The sequence below is a fragment of the Ambystoma mexicanum genome, chromosome 5p, assembly GCF_040938575.1.
Source record: "Ambystoma mexicanum isolate Mex_15411 chromosome 5p, UKY_AmexF1_1, whole genome shotgun sequence".
In the NCBI taxonomy this organism is placed as follows: Eukaryota; Metazoa; Chordata; class Amphibia; order Caudata; family Ambystomatidae; genus Ambystoma; species Ambystoma mexicanum.
In genome coordinates this window covers 1,046,381,078-1,046,396,237 of record NC_090930.1, presented here as the reverse complement: position 1 = coordinate 1,046,396,237, position 15,160 = coordinate 1,046,381,078, and the positions used below count along the sequence as shown (strand labels likewise).

General features: G+C 43.7%; 1 protein-coding gene across 1 annotated transcript in view; it reads right to left on the bottom strand.

Annotated features, from left to right (window-relative positions):
* The window catches only part of SERPINB1 (serpin family B member 1), a 77,669-nt gene extending 64,597 nt beyond the window's left edge, over positions 1–13,072 (bottom strand). Inside the window, exon 1 of the mRNA XM_069613533.1 lies at positions 12,962–13,072. The gene's annotated coding sequence lies outside the window, so the exon portion shown is untranslated. The remainder of the gene's footprint in view (positions 1–12,961) is intronic.
* Positions 13,073–15,160: the final 2,088 nt, after the last annotated feature.

The following is a 15,160-nucleotide window of genomic DNA, read 5'->3' as shown; positions in this document are numbered from 1 at the left end:
ATCGTTGACATGAGGGGGCGTGGGACAGGCTGAGGCTAAAGTCTAGATAGACGCCTAGCGTTTTGACAGAAGAGGAGACCAGGATGGAGCAAGCATCAATAGTGAAGGCGTAGTAGGCAGGGTCAAGTTTAGTTAGAGGAGAAGGGGGTCCTACAATCAGGATCTCTGTCTTGTCATCATTAAGACAAAGCTGGTGTGTGGCCATCCAGCTTTGGATGGTGTCATACATTATTTTTGTGTGGCTGGAGTCTTATTCATAGTTGTCTGACAAGGGGATGAGGATTTGGGTATTATTCGCTAATTAGTGTAAGATATACTCAGGGAGTCGAGATGGTCGAACAGTGGTTTTGTATAGATATTGTATAGTGTTGGTGACACATAGTAACCTTGTGTGACTTCACTGGGAAATAGAGTTGGGTGGACAGCTGCACTGCCGCATAGACGTGGGCTGTTCTGTCGGCCAGGAATGAGGCAATCCGGGAGGGCTGGGGGGCTTTTGCAGCCCAGAAAATGGCGCGAATACCTAAAGCTACAGTCCCCACATTGGCTAAAGTTAGGAGCAATGCAGTGCTTACCCTTGTGTTAGCGGGTCTTCCACCGGATGAAGTGAGAAGAGATCCCTGGCAACGTGCAGAGGAGGAGCTCCCTCTGATTGTGATCTGCGGCTGGGTGACTGGAGGCCATGGCAGCGTGAGGAGCAGAGGCGGGTGAGGCAGTAGCCTTGATGGCGGGAGCTGCCCCTGCTGCGGTTTGTGGTCCGGACGACCGACGCAGGCTGGCTTGAGCTTGTCCCTCGGTGGGGGGCTGAGAGGAGGTGAGAAGGTGGCGGAATGGCACACTGCCACTGCTGCGCTCCTGAGGGAGGCAGTCACGGGCAGCAGGGCTTGCGGCAGTGATCAGCCTAGAGATCTGATAAGGAGGTTGGAGCATGGCCGTGAGAAGGCCCTTGTTGATGTCTACTGCTTGCTATCAGCAGAGTCCCCGGTGGCCATCTTGGAAGGGTGTTCAGCCTATATATATATATTACTGGGCCTGCGGTGGTGGCCCAGTAGTTACGGTTAAGTTGCTAAACCCATAGGAAGAGCACTTTTTGGCCAGCTTATCACTTTGCTCCCCATGGACAAATCCTCACCAAACCTTGCAAAAAAAGTATATGGCCCACTCTGAATTTATTTGCCAAGTTTGGTGAGGTTTCGTTAAGGGGGGGCAAAGTTGTAAAGGGGTCCCAAACATTTATTTTTTTCGATAGACATGATGGGAAAAACTTTGCTCACGCCTACAGCCCTAACCGCCGGACAGATTTTCACCAAATTTGCGACAGGTGTGGCGGCTTGGTCTCAAAAGTGTGCTTTTGTTAATTTGGTGTAAATCCATCCAGTCGTTTTTTTTAAAACGACCAAAATGTAAGTAAAAAAAATGTGTGACATCTGTGTCCTGTCCGCGGACCCATTTCCCAATTCGGTCCACGGACAGGACTCTGATTGGTTTAGAGGGCAATGGGGTGTATGCAGACATCGGACACGCCCACTGATTGGATGGTGAAAAGTGTGAAGTGCGTCAGATTTTTGGAAACGCCTGCCGTCTTGGATTCACGGACAAAAACAAATGAAAAAATACAACATTGCACTTGTCTAACTTATCAAATAATCTCTGGGAAGGTGAGGTGTGATGAGGATGGGATGGGATATGGCTGCAAGAAGCAAAATACAGGTGTTTTTCACCATGAAAGTCAATGGGTCGGTAAATAATCAAACAACACCTACAAGCATTGTGTCCCTCATACAATCTCTCCCTAGCTGTACTAGGAGGCATTAATTTCCGCATATAGGTGGTGCTAAAGCCCAACAAAATCCTCCTCATGCTAAATCTCTTCACATTCCTACTACTTTCAATGTGTTCAGCATGGGCCATAGGCAGTCAATGGGTGGCCAAAACCAAAAAGAACCTACTTCTACTGATGAATAGGAAGGCGAGTCAGGTCAGGAAAACAAAAAGGTTAACATAAGTTGAAATTTTATTGACATGATATACATTAAAAAGTGCCTAATATGTTCATTGAATAGTTCATCCGAAACATCAGGCATTGTTAAAAAGCACATGAGAAACATGAATTCCTTAAGGCTTAAAGTGCAAATAAGCTATTCAATAAATGCCAATGTATCATGTGAGAAGAACAGACCTCGTTCCACATGACCCAAGTGCACTTTAATTTTGATGAACTCTTCTGTATTTGTCCTGCACTTTATTATATGCCTTTGAGAATCACTGTCGTACTCTACGTGAACCTTGGATGAAAATGATTCAGTGCCCTTGGACAATTTTGCCCAAATTGGGCCTATTCTAAATAAGCCAACATCTATCCAGGCTGGCAAAAGAAAACTAAGTTCTATTCAGACACCCCAGTGGTTAACAAACAGGTCCGGAATGGGTCGGGAAAATGTAAATGTGTAAGACTTTCTAACATGGGGTGAAACAAGTCCCATTTGATAACTCTGTTGCAAAAGGTTTTAGACATGCTAGAGTAGTTTCTCGTAGTCGGACTGAGGTTAGGGGTATTAACCTGAATACGAGTTTGGCATCAGACATCTGTATTATGAAGCCGAATCCCCTCCCAAGTATTACCGGGAAGTTTAACACTCTGGCCTCCAGAAACTGTACAATATTAACAGAGCTTAGTTCTGTAGGAGCTTGAGTAAAGGTGACCCAGCGGTCTACGCTTACCTGGCGCCCCGCATTGGAGGAAAGCATGGACAGGTGGTGAAGCAACATCAAGTAGAAAGGAAAAGGGGAGTGACATTTAATGTCTTGGATTTGTCAAAGAGGAGTGGGATTCTGAAAGTGCGGGGAAGTATATCATCTAACTTTGACAGTAAGGCCCCCGTATTCTTTGGGAATTACTCTACTTCAATTACTAATCCTTCCCGGAAGGGTTTCTTGCCCATTATCCAGTTAGTAGGCACCTCTCAATCTAGGGAAATTGACTCTATCTCCGATCAGCGGGTAAATATCTCTGACCTTGCGACTTACCAATCAGTAACTATGGTTGAGGGTGGCCAAAAGCCAAGCCAGGGGGCTCCCAATACCGACTGAGAGGAGTGAAGTCAGCAAAAAACAAAAATGATCATCCCATCTCATGAATAGATGCGGATTGTAAAATAATTTCTTCTGTTCTTTTAGCACATGTAAGAGAATGGGCGTGGGCCACCGGCCGATTGAGCCCATTATAGACAGGCTTCTGCAAAGGACACTCAACAAACTTTAACGGTCTAATGGTGAAGGCCCTGAAAGTCTCGGCATGGAATAAGGCTAATGGATGTACGTATTTGGCATCCAATGACCTCTCCATGGCCTTTGATAAGGTTTCCCGAAATAGTCTCTGGAGTAAACTAACCGGAAGGGGGCTCTCAGGTGGTTTGTTGAGACGTTTGATGGCCCTATATGAGGATTCTAGGATTTGTGTCAGATTGAATATGGATGGTGACCTGTCAGAATATATTAAAACCTATACGGGTCTGAGACAAGGTTATAATTTGGCCCCATGCCTCTTCAATCTGTATGTTTCTGACGTGGTAAATTACCTGGCAGGGGCTGGCTTGATTGCACGCACTATTAGGGCATTGAGTGTGGTATGGCTGGCATACGAGGATGACTTTCTGTTGTTTGATAACTCCTGAACTGGCTTACAACGCTTATTGACTACGTTTTCTGCGTTTGCCAACGATAATGGTCTTGTGGTGAATCCAAGTATGACCAAGATTCTAGCCATCTCTCAGGGGAAAAAACAGAAATGTAGGGTCTGGTCTTTGGAAAATAGGGTGATTGGAACCGTGGACTCATTGGTTTACCTGGGTTTTCAGATTACTGCTCTGCCTGGATCCACAACCATCAAAGAGTCTATTTTAAATACAAAGAAATTCTTCTCTATTTAGGCACTGAAAATTAATAGGAAGTATGGGCGTTTTTCAATTAAACCAGCTCTTACGTTCTATGAAGGTAAGATTGTCCCGAAAACTAATATATGGTTTGGATTTGGTAGACGCTTTTATCTTTAAGGTTTTAGACATGATTGAAGCAACAAAAATTTGGCATAAAGTATTGAAAGTCCCAAATACGATACCACTAGCAGCCATATGATTTGAGTTGGGGATTGTCTCGATGAGGGCACGGGGGCAGTGGCAATTACTTGCCTTATTCTGAAAAATAATCAACCCAATTCCTCACACCTTTTATGAGTTATTGGGAGAACTCCTCTTATCCACTAAGAATAAGTGTAACTTTCTTTGCCATTTGGAAGAGAGGGCCCTTGCAATCTTGGATAACGTGGCGATGGACAGGGCTTTGTTGTTGGAGAACCCTGTGAGAGTAAAGAAAGCCCACTATGACTATGATTGGGTTTGCACAACAGATTCTTTTCATGCATATCCATCGCTGCATAATCTGAAATTTGATCATAGACGGCGGGGGGCCCTATCATTGAATCTCTCGCAGCTTCCTAATAATGATTACAGAATTATCTCATTACGATTAAGATGGAATCTTCTACTAACAAAAGAGATCTTGTTGAGAAGAGGAAGAATCTCTATGCCGTTTGTAGATTTTGTCACTTGGGCCCGAGCAAGACTGTGCGACATTTGGTCTTAGAATGTGAAGCATTAAATATAACTAAGATGCAATATTTCTCTAAGACCGCTGCCCGGGCCCTTCCTGGGAGCTCTTTGAATTGCGACTACATTTGGAATAGCTGTCTTAATATTAACTCTATTTAAGAGGGTCTTGCTGTGGCGGGTTTTATCAAAACTGGGATCTTGATGAAAGGAATTGGATGTATTAATGAACTGTTATGTTTTTAACCAAGTGGGTTGACAGCAAATTTTAATATACTTTTAGGAGTGTAACCTATTGCTTTTCGTTTATTTTCGATTTTTTTTAAATGTTTTTCTTCAATTTGATATATTACTGTATCTTTGGACTCATTATTTGTAATTTTTGTAAAACAAATAAATGGAAAAAAAAATATATATATATATATATATATATATAACCATGTTTTCGCTGCTGCCTACATAGGTAGTGGTCATTATCTGGTGATGTCACTTCCTGTGATGTTATCAAATGCAAATTAAGGAACCCCGTACTTAATTTGCCGCACTTGGCCCTGCAAATCCTTTGGCCAGCCCTAGTTCCAGGGCCTCTACGCCCCAAGGTACAGCAGGCAGCAGCCTGTCATTCATCAATCACATTCCTCCGTCCCTCGTGCGCAGGGAAGACAATGCTAATCGCATAGCACGATCAGTGCAAAGGCCAGCACAGGGTGCTTCCTCGCCAAACACACCACCTGCAGCCATACAACCTCGACCTGTTAGGCCACCAACGTACGTCATCATTCATTACATGCACAAACAAGCATGTAGCGTTTTCAAAGTCCTGCGTTTCCAAAGTAAAAGACTAAAACATTAAGAGCCAAGGTAAATGTAATTAATTCAATCCCCTTGCGGTTCCATTTGTAGTAACTTACTGTGCCATATTAGGGGTGTGGGGGGGACACCGCCTGCTGGCCACCAAGCGTGAACATACTACTAGGTGTGGGAATTGAGTAAAACATGCCGGGAGCAAGTGAAAGGGGCTAAATGCATTCATTTTAGTAACATGTTTTTAAAAAATTCTACAATTTCGTATACATACGTAATTCAACTGTCCACTCTCTAAGACATGGCACATACACAAACATGTAACCTTATCTCTTTGCTGCGACAAGACAAATGGTGATTCACCACATGGAAGACAAACACTTGCCATGAAGGCCCGCCCACTGCAGCCTATTAACCAATCGACAACACACTATAACAACCACATTTCATTCTCTGAAAGCCCTCTTCTATCTCTCACCTTACCTTTAGCTATGGTTTTGGCCCCTTATGGTGGTGCTTTGCGCTATTAAATGCGCCAAAAACAAAAAGGGGGATGGGAAGATTGAGATTGCCATCACCCCATGCGAATGTGACTATTTATTTTAAAAATCAAAGTGCCAGAGCTACCTGACCTGAAATTTTGCATCCTGCTATCCAAGTTGAAGACTTTTGGGTGATGTTCTGTGAGCGCACTTAAGGCAGTCGCGCAGGAAGGTAAGAGTGTTAATCTTACATTTTTTTTTAATATATAATCTTGGAAGTAAGAATTGGTCCCCAATCAAACAGTAGACAAAAACCAATATACACGAGGAAATGGTCTCAGATAATACTGTTATGGGGACTCCTTTAAGATGTGACTCCATTGAAGTGGTTTGTGAAAATCATAAAAGCCCTCTAGTAACGATAACAGATTACTTTCCAAAAACAAATGAACAAAACGAGGAAGCTAACGTGCATTTCCGGTATGGAATTGAGGACGACATAGAGTTGTTAAATGTTCCGGAAGATGAATTAGGAGCTTGATTAATTCAAAAGTGTATGAGCCTGGAAAAAGAATGCACGCGAACACTACATTCAGGATAAAATGCAGGAGAAATGTCACATTTACACTTACATTTTTCACAGGCCGAAAAGGGCTCTGCATCTTTACATAACACCCAAGTAGTTTGGTTACCTGCCCCAGCTTTTCAATATGCCAGCACCTCCTACTTTGGCCGCTGTTCATGTGGTGTTAAAAACTCTGGTTTGGCTTCATGAAAATACCAAGAGAAAACTTGAAACCAATACAGAGTTATTAAGGAATTTGTTTGAAATTTGCATAGACTCGAAAACTATTCTCAGCTTCAGTGACCACAGAAAGGCGTACAAGAAAATGGAGCCTTGAAGTATGTAGAAGTGTTTGGATGAGAGTTCAGGTTAACCTCCTCTAGGCTGAGGGCAACTCCAACTTTAATCAATGAAACAAGGGAGTCTAGATTGACATAAGAAGAAGTCATTGAGGTAGCATCAGTTATTTCTCATCATTCAACTACTATTGCTAAACAAAAACAACACCATTTGAGGAAACAAAAACCTGCGAAGAGGGAAAAGGAAAATATATTTTCCGGATTTGCAAGAGTGCAGCTCTCTATTGGATCTGATGAACTTATTGATATTAATAAGGAGTCAAGAAATGAGTGTTCAGAATATAAAGATGAGCGCTAGGGCACAGAGAAAAGGTGACATGCAGGGCGATATTTAGAGCTATTTAATTCCACCTGAACGAAAGAAATCGGAATCAGAAAGTGACAGGGACTCCTTCGTGGTGACCCGTATAAATGAATCAGTACATATGGAAAGTTTGGAGCCTGTTTGATCAGAGAACTTCAAGAGATCATAGGATCGAAATATGAGTTTGTATCCTCTGGAAGAACTATCACCATGTATTACAACAAAAAAGGAATTAGGGGCAAAAACCTCTAGCACAGTGGACGGACGGGTTGAGAGTGTGCAAAGAGTCCATTTTGGATAAGGGTGCTACTGTTTCTAATCACTCAAAAACTATTATTTGAAGAACTACCAAGACAGAGAGTACTATGACAAATCCTTGGATGTCGTCACTCCCCCCTGAGAGGGAGCCCTTTCCCATGTGGGCAGGAAGGTGAGGCCTCTACCCAATAGTCCCCCTTAGGGTGGTACTCAGTGGGAGGATCTCATGGGGAGAGACTCCGCCTCCAGGGACAGGGGTGAACATCCAAGGGAAACATGGTATGCCAAATCTCCATCACCTCCATCATCCTCCAATCGGCTCCTACACATCCACCTATCCCTTCATTCAACCCTCTGTGGCACACAATTCCATTTACTTTTGAAGCATTGAAAACCCAAGATTAACTGGGACGAGGAAGAGTGAGCTTAGAAAGATCTCCCTGGAAGATACCGGGATGAGGAAGAGTAGGGATGACTTTAGAAAGACTTTCATGGAAGGTACTGGGATGAAGAGACCATGTGGAAGCAATAAGGAGTCCTCAAGAGAACGTACATACGCGTTCTAGTTGTTTTGCTAGTGGGAAGATAAAAATAGATGAAGGACTTGCCAATGAGAGAAGCCCATCCAGGAGGAACTGCAGGAAAGAAGCGGTTCAGCGGAGTACAGAGACACCGGTGACTAGCGCAAGAAGGAGAGAGCTGGGAAGTCCCTGTTCAGTTCACCGAGGCAGAACCAAACGGAAACTCGGCAGACAGAGGATCTAGGCATGCGAGAAGCCTGGGTGGTGCGCTACAGGGCCAATGTGCACGCGAAGCAAAAAACCACGCTGTGGAGTCAGTCACTGCAGCTAGCCGAAAGAGCAGAGAACCCCGGAGAAGACCAAAGCCGAGAGGAAACTTTCAAGATCTCAAACGGTATCTGGGTTGCCAGGAAGGTTGGTGAGGGCGTAACAGAGTTGTGGAAAACTTCAAAAGAGTCCCAAACAGGGGTGAGGAGGGAAACCCTGGGAAAGAAACATATACAGGTCTGGGACCCGCACCCAAAAAGCGAGAACAGTCATTCAAGTCATCTTCTTCGTGGCGGTACCTGGCAGGAAAGTGAACCAGGTCTGCCAAAGCCTAGAGGAACTTGTGTATACCATCTTCTTCGTGGCAGTGCATGATTGAAAAAGGCCAGGGGAAGGGAGACATACATACCCGCTATTGTTGTGAACTGTAATAAGAAGCCTGAGAAAGGCCAGGGGAGGGAAGACATTCCCCCTGCTGTTGTGAACTGTAACAAGAAGCCTGAGAAATACAAGGGTAATGGAGACATACCCCCTGTTGTTGTGAATTGCAACAAGAAGGCTGAGAAAGGCCAGGGGAAGGGAGGCATTCCCCCTGACATTGTGAACTGTGAAAGTAAAAGCCAAGAAAGTGTAAGAACAAAGCCAAGGAAGACCAGGAGAAGGGAGTAATTCCCTCAGCATTGTGAAAGCGTGAGACCAAGTAAAGAGAGAGTCCAGGGGAAGGAAGTCATCCCCCCCTGGCTGTGTGTGAAGAAGGAACACTGAGAGTCAGACACCTGGAGAAGGGAGTCATTCTCCTGGTAATTGAGTCTACAAGATACCTGTAGAAGGGAGGCATTCTCCAGGAGCTCCATAGTGAAGAAGCAGTAAGGAATGTTGATTTTTTGGAATGTTACCCTTTGAATTGAACTGAGAACTTTGCTTCATATTGACACTTCAACCTGGAACCAGTTTAGTACCTTGAAAAGGGTTTGAAACCTGGGGAAGGGAGTCATTCCCTCTGGTGAAGGTCCCGCCGACAGTTGGAACTGTGATCCATTGTCCAGAAGAAGGGAGTCATTCTTCCGGACCAAGAAGATCCACTACCACTTTAGTTTAGTTATAAGTGTAAGGGACAGAAGTAGGGTTTTGAACTGAGGACGGTGGACTTTTTACCTATACGGACATCCTAACCGAGTCCTTAGTTTTTTAGTTGAGGTAGGCAATCCCCTATAAGAGTTAGGGAAAGGTAGATTTTCTCTTTATTTTTCTTGTCTAATAAACGTTTATGCCAACAACCATGGTATCTGTGTGTCAGTCTCCTCCTTCTGTACTCTTGCAGTACTAAATACTCTGGATATGGATTGGGTGTAGCCAGCAAATACCTGTTGTCTTACTATGGCATGGCATTCTATACTGGCTTTAAGGGCAAAGGCAACAGGATGATCGTGCTACATGGAGGTGAACGGTGGGTTGTGTATCCAGCAAAGACATGTTTTTGTACTATGGCATATCATTTATACTGGTGCAAAGGGCAAAGTCAACATGAGTGTTCTTACATTTTGGGGATGCAGAGGGTGGGGCATTTGTGTATCCAGGAAAGGCATGATGTCTTACTTTGGTATAGCATTACATTCTGGTGGTAATGGCAAAATCAACATGATGATTTTCTTACATAAGGGGGTTGGTTTGGAGCCAATGAAGGCATTTTTTCTTACTTTGGCACGGTATTTCAAACTGGCTTTAAGGGAAAAGCCCACATGATGATTGTTCTGACGGGGCATTTGAATAGCCAACACAGATACCTTACTATGGCATGGCGTTCTATACTCGCCTGACGTGCAAAGCCAAGGTGAGTATTCGTAAACATGGGTAAGGGGGTGGGACTTGTGTAGCCAGCAGATGGATGTTTTACTACTATGGCATGGCATGTTACACTGCGTGAAAGGCAAAGCCAACATGAGTGATCCTACATTGTTGGGGTGGGGTGGAGTCATTTTTGCAGCCACAAAAGACATATTTTCTAATTGTGGCATGGCATTTTATATTGCAGTTAAGAGCAAAGCCAACTTCATGAGTGTGCTTACATGGGGGGCTTGGAGGAGCCAGCAAAGATGTGGTTTCTTATTTTCACTTGGCTTTTGTTCTGGTGTTAAGAGCAAAGCCAACATAAAGAGTGTTCTTACATGGCCATACTGGTCTACAATGGTGCAACCAGTCTGGGTAGTTTTTCTAACTAGGGCATGGCATTTTCTTACTGGTGGTAAGGACAACCACAACAGGAGTATGTTCTAATGTGGGGATAATGGCATATATTGGCAGAGCCAGCGTGGACATGGTTTCTTTTAGTATCATACCTGGCATTTAAAAAAATACAGTGGTGCAGCCAACTTGGTCATATATGGGCGCAGTCAGCATGAACATGTTTTTTTACACTAGCAAATAGTGGGCAAAGGCATCATAAAAATGTGTTGGATAATGCTCCTGTGCACTGTAGGTGAGCGGTATCTCATGAATTTGTTTCTCCTATCTTACCCTGCAAAACTGATTGTAAACTGTGTGGCCTTTAACTCAATTGTTCACAGAAAGTCTGCTCTAAAATGCACCATGTTAGCACATTATTTTAACGTTTTAGTTGGAGGGGGGGAGAAGCCCCTAAACCTCCCTCGCTGGGTTTGGGATCGATCGCTATGCTCGGTCGCTCACAGATATTCATGGAAAATGTTTACACACCTAACATTTTAAATCCAATTCACCAGCCACGACTGACTTAGGCTAATGGTATATTCTAAAATTAGGTATCTTGATGATGGTGATGATGATGCTTCTAACATGGTGTTTTACTGGGGTTGCCCAAAGAAGGATGAAGGAAAAGACATCAAACGTAAAAATCACAAGCTGTTCTATTTTGAATGATTAAGTGCCAACAAGGAGTACCTTTCTTGTTCGCGGGAGGGGCCATTTTTGTGGCCACAGATTGTAAGAGGAAGATGTAGAGTGTATGCCATACGTATGCATGCAGGGGGTATTGAATCCATTTGGAGGTAGAGATGGGGCATGGAGCTGAATAAACCTTTACTCTGTGCATTCCTCCACCGCCTTCAAATGCCACATGGCTTCCTGTGGGCGTAAAAGCAATGAATTCCCATGGAATCCACTGTTTTTAGCACCTGCTAAAAGCAGGTGGATTCCATAGGAGTCCATTAACAATTCTGCCTGTCATGCGTCCATGGCAGGTGACATTTACATTTTTTGCTAAATGGAAGACAAAAACAAAGCGCAAAGAGGATTTCGCCTCTTTTTTCAGTTTGGTTTTACACTCCTGTTTTGCAAATGACGAAAATTGCACGAAAGGGACGCATCAGAACGTAAGTGCTGGCAGTGGGAGTCCCCCCCATCACTGATTATCACTGCATACGAAAGGAGCCCGGACCTCCCCAATTTCGTCAACCAACCAATGCACGATCCGGCTCTCACATTACAGGACCCACCCAGAGGACACATATTTCAGAAAAGTTAGATAGAAATATGGATATTAGCATCTGCCACACTTAGATGGAATTGTGAATATTAACATGTGCCCGACCTAGATGTAATCATGAAAATCAGCCTGCGCTGCATCTAGATGTGATCGTGAATGCTAGCATGTGCCACACTTAGAACTGTGAACATTAGCCTGCGCCGCATCTAGATGGGATCATGAATGCTAGCATGTGCTAGCATGTGCCATACCTAGACAGAACTGCAAATGTTAGCATGTGCCACACTTAGATGGAATTGTGAATATTGGTATGTGCCACACCTAGATGTAATCGTGAACATTAGCCTGCGTCGCATCTAGATAGGATTGTGAACATTAGCCTGCGTCGCATCTAGATAGGATTGTGAACATTAGCCTGCGTCGCATCTAGATAGGATTGTGAACATTAGCCTGCGCCGCATCTAGATGGGATCGTGAATGTTAGCATCTGCCGCACCTAGACAGAACTGTGAATGTTAGCATGTGCCATACTTGGTGGGAGTTGCAATGCCAATTAACCAATCCACTAACAGTTTCACCGCTCTGCATACACCTCTAAAACTCTAACCAAACACAACCCTATAGCACAACAATCCGCACAAACATCACTACACTCCAAAAAAAAAACAAACACACATACTCGCACAACAGCAATTGAAAGCGACCGACCGAAAAAACACCCCAAGCCCAGCCAACGTGTGTTAACCGGGTGGAGGCTGCCAACAGCACATCACTGCTCTCTTGCACTTTTGCCTGCTTATTCCCACTAACACACCCTCCCCCTTTTCAGAGCCTCCAGAGCACCAGGGCAGCACTCCGGTGGTGATAGTGCGTGGTACAAATATCCTTTAACATTAACATTAACAAAAGATATAAATGAACGCCTACAATGATTTTCTTTTACCTCTGGGACGACCGGGCACAAATGTTGGGGCTTAACAAATAAACACTAAAAGGCTCAGTGATGGACCCGGGGACTGGCACTTCTTGGCAAAGCTGACATGTTTTTAATGCAGAAGGAAGCAGCTAAACTGTCACATTCCTTACGCACTAGGCATGTTAAACATAACTCTGCAAGCTGTTTATACTTCATGACCACGAGACGTTTTGTATAAGCAATGGCCGGGCCCTGCTAGAGCCTAGCAGAGGGGACTCGCGTTTACTGTTTTCAGCGTAGTGAATATAAAAAAACGGTGCTGGCTCTTAGGACACACAGGCTGCTTCCAGTCCGTGGCAGGCACACTGAGCTGCCCGGCTGTTCCCCTAGCCCGCCTAGCCGCCTCCTCGGGCGCACTTACCTGAGGGGTGCACTGTTTCCTTCAGGGACGGGAGCTGTCGATCTTGTGCTGCGCGCGTGCTTTGCTGCCTCAGGGAAAGACGTTAGAGGTAACCAAGAGCTCAAGGGTTTGCGCACAATGACTGTTCATTAATCATTAACAGCTCTGCCTAAACCCAGGAAGGTGAACATAATTGACATGTTGAGTCATAAAGAAACATGTGAACTTCCCACTGCCTTTTACATTTTATTTTTGCTAGTTTCCAGTGATTTAAATGTATACAGTGTTTCATGATTCTTTGGACCAGCTATTTAAATTACAAGATACAATAAAGGTACGGCTGCCAAGTCACCTTGGGGGGGAGCTGAGCGAATTGGACACACGCATCTCCTTCATTTGATAAAAGGTTGCATTTAGAGGGTGCTCTTTTTTAATCAAGAGGTTATTATTATTCCTTTTTAAAAGAATTTCAAAACAAGTAATGGAAAGCCATCATACAGAAAATATTGAAGCAATGATCATAGATAACAAAATCGAAGTAGGAACTGCATCCCCACCTTTTTCTCCCATCTTTCCTACCTCCACATGTCACCGTAAAATCAGCAAGAACTCCAGATAAGGTTATTCGTCCCACAAAACTCATTTAACAATATATCAGCTCAATAAAAACCATCAACGAAGAGAAATCTGCTCCCACTCGCACTTTGCATCTCGTATTACCCACCGCTCCCAGTCTTGTTGAACAAGTAGAACCTTGAGTGTCTTTTTCACATATTCTAAAGAAACATGACTACTTTTCAAAAAACGTACAAATGCACTCATGCTGTATGTAGGTCATATTTTCCTTAAGGGGGTAGTTCGCTCAGAAATATTATCGTCCCAATTGATCGGGCATGTGTTTTCGATCGTGTATCGATCCATCTTTAAAATAAAATCCAAAGCACCTTACTTTAGTTTTCCTCACTTTTATAGCAGCGAAAACGCCTGCCTGAGCACCGCCATCTGGTGGAAATCTTATCTGTTGATCCATTGCCCTAAGTTCAAGTGCCCTTGCGGCATTAAGTCATATCACCCGCCCCTCTAACTGACATCACTTGTCATAACAATATGCTCCACCTATTTTCATTACGTTGGTGGTCAGCAAACGTACCCTTTCATCACCAATGTTATAACGTTATCTAACGCAGAACCTGGAACATAAACAGACACATTGCCCTAGTTGGTGAGACCGTTCGTTGTCACTAAAAGGTTGAAACATTTATATTTAGGATAAAACTGTGATAATCGGAATGGCTAAAGTACTTTTATTTTTGTTAGAACACTGAAAAGAGGACATTAGGTCCACGAAAACATCTTACAATGCCGATTCCCTTCATCGATCGATTAATCACAGTCTTTGTATAGTTTGCAGAAAGTTTTTTTCAATTGACGTACATTGCAATACCTTAATGAGAAGGACAGAGTGGATTCAGTTCGAAATGCAACACTTTCAAATCAGCACATTTTCATAATCTATAGGCTGCCATATTGCTCCTTGTTACTGCAACGGCGAAAGGACAGATTGTTGTTGGGCGATCGTCCCAGATAATTGTAATTAACGATGCAGTGTTCACTAGTATTGTCCAATTTAGGATTGAAGAAGCCATCCACAGGAAATGGCAATCCATGACGTGCACATATGGACTATGTAACTGTAAAATCGAGAATATAAAAAATCACAGTACACATTTTTTATTATAATATACACAATAAATAAATACGTTAACTATGATTTCAAGGTATCATTATTTATTTATTTGTATTTATTACATTTTTTTGCATTTATTTCAGAGCACAAAGCCCAGCAGCATTTAGGTTTAGGCGCTAGTTACAGAAAGTGCATAGTACATTAGTGAAGGGCATGAGTACGTATAAGTTAGCAAACAGAATAGGTGCGAGTACACAGAATGCCAAAGCCACACCTCATGGTACGGGGAGCTACATCAGGCATGCAGATAGGCATACGAGTCGAAATAGGTGTGGGTACACAGACTAGCTACATCAGGCATGCTGTTGTTCTGTGGCCGTGACCGGGTGAGCATGTGCCATTGTGTGCGAGGTACCACCATTTTGAGCAAAGTCTGAGGGCAATCCACATTGCCAGGGCCCCTGGAACACCCTGTTTCACTCCTCTTCCCTCCCCGCTCCCTCTTCCTGCTTCCTCGAGCCCTCCCGCCTCCC